The 7,500-nt window shown below is 37.1% G+C and overlaps 1 long non-coding RNA gene across 1 annotated transcript; it reads left to right on the forward strand.

Moving 5' to 3' along the window:
- The first annotated feature begins 5,358 nt into the window (after positions 1–5,358).
- LOC138060407 (uncharacterized) lies at positions 5,359–6,269 on the forward strand. Its single transcript, XR_011134343.1, has 3 exons — positions 5,359–5,485; positions 5,843–5,926; positions 6,167–6,269. It is a non-coding gene; the product is annotated as an uncharacterized lncRNA (long non-coding RNA).
- Positions 6,270–7,500: the final 1,231 nt, after the last annotated feature.

Genomic DNA, 7,500 nt, shown 5'->3' on the forward strand with positions numbered 1-7,500 from the left:
TTATTTTTCATTTCAGTCTTTTTTTTTCAGTCTTTTTTTTGCTGTTTCATTTATTTACTATTTCGCAAATACTCTTTTTCTTTGACCGTTTCAGTTTTGTCAGGAACAATACACTAACAGCGGCGACAAATACCAGGTATAAACGCATCCTTTGAAATTATATTTTACTTGACGTTCCTTATCCTTCTACATACATCCTCAGAAATGACCGTTAACTACAACCTTTGAATTTATATAGACACGATTACTATAATTTGTTAACTATTAAGCAACAATAGAGGTGACGAAAAGGACAAACAAACAGCAAAATCTAACTACTTTTTATTAGTTTTCTGCTGTTTCTTTGTTTGTTTTTTTTGACACCTATATTGTTACTCAATAGTTAATAACTTAGTAATCCTATAAATACAAATTCAACTTTTGTATTAACCGTCACTTTCTATGCCTGATGTATGTAGAAGCATACGAAAGGTCAAGTAAAAAATAATGTTAAAGGATGAGTTTGTATCTGAAGTTTGTCATCGCTGTTTGCTCATTAAACTTGATAAGTATTTTTTTTCGAAAAAATTAGAATTATCTTTTTTAAAAATGAATAACCGAGGAACAACACCTGATCTTCCACTATCTATTCTTTGTATATTTCATACTTGCAAAATATTCATTGGAAATTATAAAATCCCGTCGCTCTTGACTTCCTTCAAGAAAGTTTTGAAGATATTCACTTATTTGCCTACATCGCACAACATTCTCAGAAGATAGGAAGTTTGTCATATGATTTTTTCAATCAATCAAATGATTACACAACATGTTTAAATTTGTCAGTAAAGCTTTTAGAAAGTTTGTCTCAAGTCAATAGGATATGTTTAGCAAGCAGCATCAGGAATCTTACATAGACTTTCATGGTAATGTTTTAAAGCCTGCAAGCGACGACTGCAAGAGCTCGGCGAGATGATGTCAAAATAAGACGTTTAAGGTTTAAAGTGGCCCAGGAAGCCTATGTTCTCTTCTGCTTAAAGAGGCAGAGTTACGAAATGCAGCCAAATTCAGCGACTGCAAACTGGCAACCAAATCAAGCGAAACATAAAGATAACTACTTTTAGTATAACCCAACTAGTGGACTAATGCAAAACCTGGATTTTGTTTGGATACGCTACTAGTGGACTATTATTAACAGTCCTCGAGTATTCTTCAACTTGCATTTGCTAACTTTATTATTGCCTTTTCTGTCCGACTAGTTGGGTGATACTAAAACCATTAGACCCTTCGCCCTCAAGGTCCACGGGTATTGACCTGTAGCCATTACGGGCTACGGGTCTAATTGTTAAATAGCATTGAAGTAAGGTTTGAATAGAACATTTTGCCTTCTAAAAGCTTTGGCTAATGTTGGTTTAAAGTAATTTCTGAGTTTACGTTAAGTTGTATAGTGAGACGGGGCGTGTAAATGGTAAAACGACACAAAACGAACTGCACTGCTGTGACAAAGCCCATTTAAGAAATTCCTGAGTTTGCCGTAAACCCTTAATTAAAAGTTCTCACAGACCAACGGAAAGTCTAGGCATACCTGGTATAGAACACGTTTCACTGGAGCCAAGTAAATTTCCCTTATTCATAGCCTCAGGCTTGTACGTCGAAAACGAAATATTTCACTTGATTTGACAAATGTAGTATTTGATAAGCTAATTAATAATTTATAAGTTAGTCATGCAACCAGGTGACATTTAAAACTCACTAACATGGGTCCTCAAAGTGTTATGTGCCTTACAATATCTCATTTTAAAGGTTATAAAATAGCCTTTTCAGTAAAATATATATGTGCATATATTCAGCATAAAAACCAAGGAACCTTAAAAATGGAGAAAAATTCAAATTGCATGTTCTGGTACAAAAAGTTGAAAAAGAAAGTTTTTTGTAGTTAACCAAAATTTCCACCAAATTTGGCTAAAAAAGAATCATCCGTAAATTTTGCAGAAATTTTTAATTATACGCGTCAACACCTGTCATTTCTCTATGACGACAAGCAATGGCAATTGTGTTTTTGCATAATTAACTAGCTTCAGTCTTAGGGTGGGCAAAAACCCTGAGCAGTTGTTCAAAATCGTTTTTAATCAAACTTTCCGAATTTTTAGGTCCAAATTATGAAATTTTCATTCACAAGAGTTTAATTTGATGATCTAGCGCACGATGTGGTTCGTGGCATTTAAAAAACATGTGCTCACAAACGTTCACAAAAACAACTCGTATGCAAATTTTATCATCCTTACTAGTTAACGTTAATTTCTCCATATCATTTTCCAGCTGCCTTTCTAAAATTGCTTGAAATTGTTTCCCTGGTATGTTTCCCATCCTTTAACCGAGGTTTTTACTAACTACAACATTTGACTTTATATGGACACGATTACTATAACTTATTAAGTATTAGGTAACAATAGACATTACAAAAAAGAACAAAGCAAGATCCTAACTGCTCCTTTATTAGTTTTCTGTTGTTTGTTTGTTTGTTTGTTTGTTTTTTTGTTTTTTTTTTATTCTTTTGTGAGACAAACTAAGTATAAAGCCAGGATCCGAGCTAGGATCCGAGCCAGGATCCGAGCCAGGATCCGAGCTAGGATCCGAGCTAGGATCCGAGCCAGGATCCGAGCTAGGATCCGAGCCAGGATCCGAGCCAGGATCCCGAGCCAGGATCCGAGCCAGGATCATCACTTTGTGCGCCCATACTGTTCGCGCCTTTGGTTTTTCCCGCCATTTTGATCACGTGATGTGGTTCTTCTTTATGTCAAGATGGAGGCAAGTAGAGGTGAGCCTTTGCAAATCGCTGTTGTTTAAGTTGAATGGCCCTTTTCTTTGCTGTTTAGTGTTGCAGTTTTGCAGCGGAAAGGCAATTAAATGCTTTTCTTTGTTTTAGACGAAAGTGAATTCGAATCTCCTTTCAGAGCTGGCTCACAGCAGGTAGTAGCAATAACCTGAGCTTGTATGTCGTTTGCAAATAACTTGCCTTCAGTGTCTTGTTTTACCATCAGTGATGTCGTGTTTTACCGCATTGGAACCCTTTTTGTGATTATTTCCCTTCTAGGTGGATTGTGTGGACCTTACTTTGAAATCGGAGTCGGTAAGTGTTAATTAAATACAGTTACATTTAAGGTCCCGATTACAAGGAGAGTTTCAGCCCCGGATGAAAGTCCAGCCCGGGTCTCTGAAGCAATGCCTCGTTCTAAACAATCGCGATTACCTGATTAAAGTTTCAGCCCGGGCTGAAACTCGCCATGTAATCGGCACCTTATTGAGGTTGAGATTTGAGCATATATCTAAGCAGACCGACACTGGAGATGCGTCGAATGTGCATTTAGCGCCTTGAATTGTAAATGTGCGAGATCCCAGGCGTCATTGAATTATTTCTCGTCCAAGTCAGGGAGTTATAAAATTGCCATTTCCTGTATTTAAGCCAAGGCAGCAATATTTGTTCACTGTTACCAGGCTGAAATGTCAAAACTCATGCTGATCGTAGCTGTAAGGGATTCACCTGATGTTTTTTCTTTTTGTCAATATAAAGGCATCCACTAAATTTCGCTTCTCTTAGACAATGCCCCACTGAAATGCACTCCCCTAATCTCTGATTACTTTTGGTGCATTGTTTGACCAAGTGCCTTTTGAAAAGGGTGATGAAAAGCTATCCCAGACTACAAATAGGTAAGCCAAATGGGTGATGATTCTCTTTAGTGTAGGCTATATTATTTACACAGTTTAGTAGATTGTGACGACCACATTAAGAAGTAGTGTTTTTGTTTCAGTATATGTGTAATGCAATAAAGTCATCATCATGAGACACACATTAGACAGACAGTATCAATGTCCAGTTTCCAATACTTTTGAAAAAAAAACGTATATATTTAAACAAAAGAAGCTACTATTCCTGAACATTATTTTTGTGTGCTTCTGCTTTGTGGAACTAGTGTGTGCTTGACTCTCAATACGCTTCTGTTGTCTCTGCTTAGACTGGGGTCTGATTGATACAAGCTTCACTGTACTTTATAGGTTGCCTGGATAGATAAGGCGGCTTACAACACTGTTTTAAATTCATTGACATTCGAAACCATTGATGTTCAGTATACAGTACATCTTGGTTGTAGTAAACTGAAGCCCTCTTGATCACCAGGAGCAAAATATTTCTTTTTAATGAGTTAATCAATTTTTGCTTCTCTGTATTTCACACTATATGACTATATTGTGTCACGTGATAGTCAGGTGCCACCACCATGCTGGGGTGCCACTTTGGTCATGGGTTGTGTAATAACTTCATGTTGACTGGATATGATTTGTCACTTTTACAAATGATAGTAAATTTGTTGCTTTTGCATATATATTGCAGTGACTGCAGTGATGATTTAATGGTGCCTGTCTTCAGGTTGGTTAGAGTCATTGGCTAAGAATTGGAGGCAGTGGTGTCACCTATACGCAATAATACTTAATGGTAACCTCTGCTCTTACAACAACTTCTGCCCTCATGTTGAATTTAATTGGAATTTACACATTTTAATTTCAATTGATTCAACACTACATTTTGGTGAGAGTTGAGGTTTTTTTCGAAGGACCCTGCGAGACTGAAGTGAAATGTTTTTGGTAGGAAAGGTGCAGAGGGCTGAATATTTCTGTAATTGTCAGACATGGTTAATTGATATTGAGAGTGAAGTGGAAATTTTAAAATATGTATTGCTCTGTGTGACTCAACTTGACTTGCTTCTTTAGTAAACTCCCCAATTTTTCGCATCATTGTTAGGTGGCTAGAGAGATTGACAGGCCAACACCAACACCCACATCTAGAAAACACAAAACACAAAAACCCAACACAGAATACAAAAACCTAACAGCAGGGTATGATTTCTTCCTTTTTCACATAAACAGTGGAAGTGATTTCAAAGTTAAAGGTGAACGTCGTGACAGAGCAGTTGTTGTTGTTGACGATGATGATGGCTCCACTATCTTTCATAGCAGGTTAGTATAAGAAATGAAATAAATTGTTTACAGAAATCTTTAGGTTCATTAAATTAATTTTTATTTCCTTCCAGTGACTTATCTTCTGACAGCCTAGCTGCTTCATTTATACTGATGCAGGTAAATTTGCGTCCTTGTCAGGTTCTATTGCTAAAATGATGAATAATCCTTTTATCTGCAATTAATAGTAGGGAATGCAGATCACAGTGTAACTCTAGTGTGTTCAATTGTGAACACCCTCATCCAATAAGTGCATTCCAAAAAAAAGTGTCCTCTTCAAAATTGTTCTCTTATGGGGCTTTGTCATAAAAACAACTTTTCAGGTGTGCGATTATGTCAAAGACCTGTTGGTGCCTCCGTTCTTTTTCATTTAGGATAGCAGCTCAGATTCTGAGTCAGAGCAAGGAAAGCTTTCATGTAGCCAGTGCTCAGGGACATTTTCTAGCAAAAGCAATCTGGCTAAACATTTGCGATTAGGACGATGTAAACCCCCCAATAGGTAAGTATTTTTCACTGTAAGAATTTCACTTCCTTAATAATAGTAATATTAGTAGTCGTAGTAGTAGTAGTCATAACAGCAGCTGTATAGCACATATTCAATGAAAAAGTCTTGAAAAATGTCTTTTTGTTAAATATGTGAAAAAGTAAAATATATTTTTTACTGCCTAATGCACTAAGTCAGCCGTTTAGCCGTAGTATACATGCATTGCAAATCAAAACTTATATTTCCAGAGGATATGGAAGAAAAACTCTTACTTATTTGACCAAAAAATTGTTGTTTGAATTTCCCCAGTGTTATTGTTTTCTAATTATGATTGCTTCACTTTGCTTCAAGTCAAATACATTTTAATATTAGGAAATACACAAAGCCTGAGGCCTTTTCTGGGGATGATAATGAGAAGGAAAACAACAGATTCAATGATCCTCATTGCCCAATCAGGTTAGTTAAACAGACAAGTTAAGGAAGCACACTTAAGATTTGTAGGTGAGTGTGGTTTGCTAGGACCAGAAAAGCCATGTCTCGCATTCCAGAGAGAAGGCACATGGAACTACATTGTAAATAATAAATGGTAGTGATTTTTGTTGGAAAGGAGCATGTTTGTAAACCCTGTTATAGCCACAAAAGCTTTATTATTTTTTTTGAATGATAACATTATATGGATTCTCTATTTAATTACAGTAACCATAGGAAACTCTTGCCATCCCTTTGGGTCAGTTGCAATATCAAGAAGACTGAAAAGCTTCCATATGATATTGATGGGGACTGTGTTTATGAAGTGAGGTATAATCCAAAAAATATGATGAGCAGCAGCAAAGATGGGCGTCCCTGGAATGCCTGGCACACGTCTAAAAGAAGTGGGTTTGCTGGCATTAGAAGAGTTGCATCATGTGGTGGAACATACAAATGCAAGAATCATACATGTCCCTACTTTCAGTCTTATGGAAAGCCAAACAAAGTGCAGTTCAAGAAAATATCAGAAGACCTGGTGGCTTGCTCCTGTTGTGGTTATCAGGCAGACTCAGTCCCATGTGCTGCTAAAAAAGTATGGGAGTTCAGTGACAATACTGTATTAGTGTATCATTGTGGAACACACAGTTGTGTGGCTAAAGACGAACCCACTGACATAACAGAAGAAGCAACAAAATTCTTCCATGCAAACATATATGCTAAACCTTCCCAGTTTCCATTTGAACGACTCAGAGGAATGTGGAAGGAGGGCAAAAGTATCAGTGACTTGTATGCAGAAGCACAAGGTCTGGCAAATCTGAAGAAGATCCAGAACATCAAACAAAAAGTTATTAGACAAGAGAATCCTGTCGGGCACTCGTTTGAAGCCTTGGCTAAAATTAAAGAGTCAAGTGACAAAATAGACAAGTACCTTTTATGGAGTGTTTCTGATGGAAGAGTATCGCAGAGTAAAATGACAGCAGTGTTCAGATCCAGTAAAGAAAGAATTTACATTACCAGTCAGATGCAGAGAGGTGGTACTCATGCACTTGCAAATGTGTATTGCTTTCTAGATGCAGAACACGATAAGGTCAAAGAAATGAAGACCATCAACTTGTCCGTTCAACATCCTGTTTTAAAAGAATATGTGACCCTTGCAAGCTTGGATTGCATGACAGAGAGCACTGAAACTCTGTGCACATTCTGGAGAGAATTAAACAGTGTAAGTGTTTTATGCATATGTTGTGGTTTCAATTTCTTGTTGGTTTCATATTTTTTCAAGGCAGCTAGTGTTATTTTGACTGTTTTCTGATTATGACAATGCATATGCGACTAATTATAAGGAAAATGAGTGTAAGAAATGAATACAAAATTTACATCTCGTAGCAAGGATGAGAACCAACAACAAACTTGCCTCACATGTCACCGGGTCCCGGAATGCAACCCCGGGCCTGACATTGGTGTGAGGCAAGCGCTCGTACCACTGCGCCAATCCTGGTCCTCTTTATTTAAGTTTGTGCCCTTGAAAATAAATTTTCCAAAATGACCTTCACTTCCCTTACTAC

This window comes from Montipora capricornis, chromosome 8 (assembly GCF_036669925.1).
Source record: "Montipora capricornis isolate CH-2021 chromosome 8, ASM3666992v2, whole genome shotgun sequence".
Taxonomy (NCBI): domain Eukaryota; kingdom Metazoa; phylum Cnidaria; class Anthozoa; order Scleractinia; family Acroporidae; genus Montipora; species Montipora capricornis.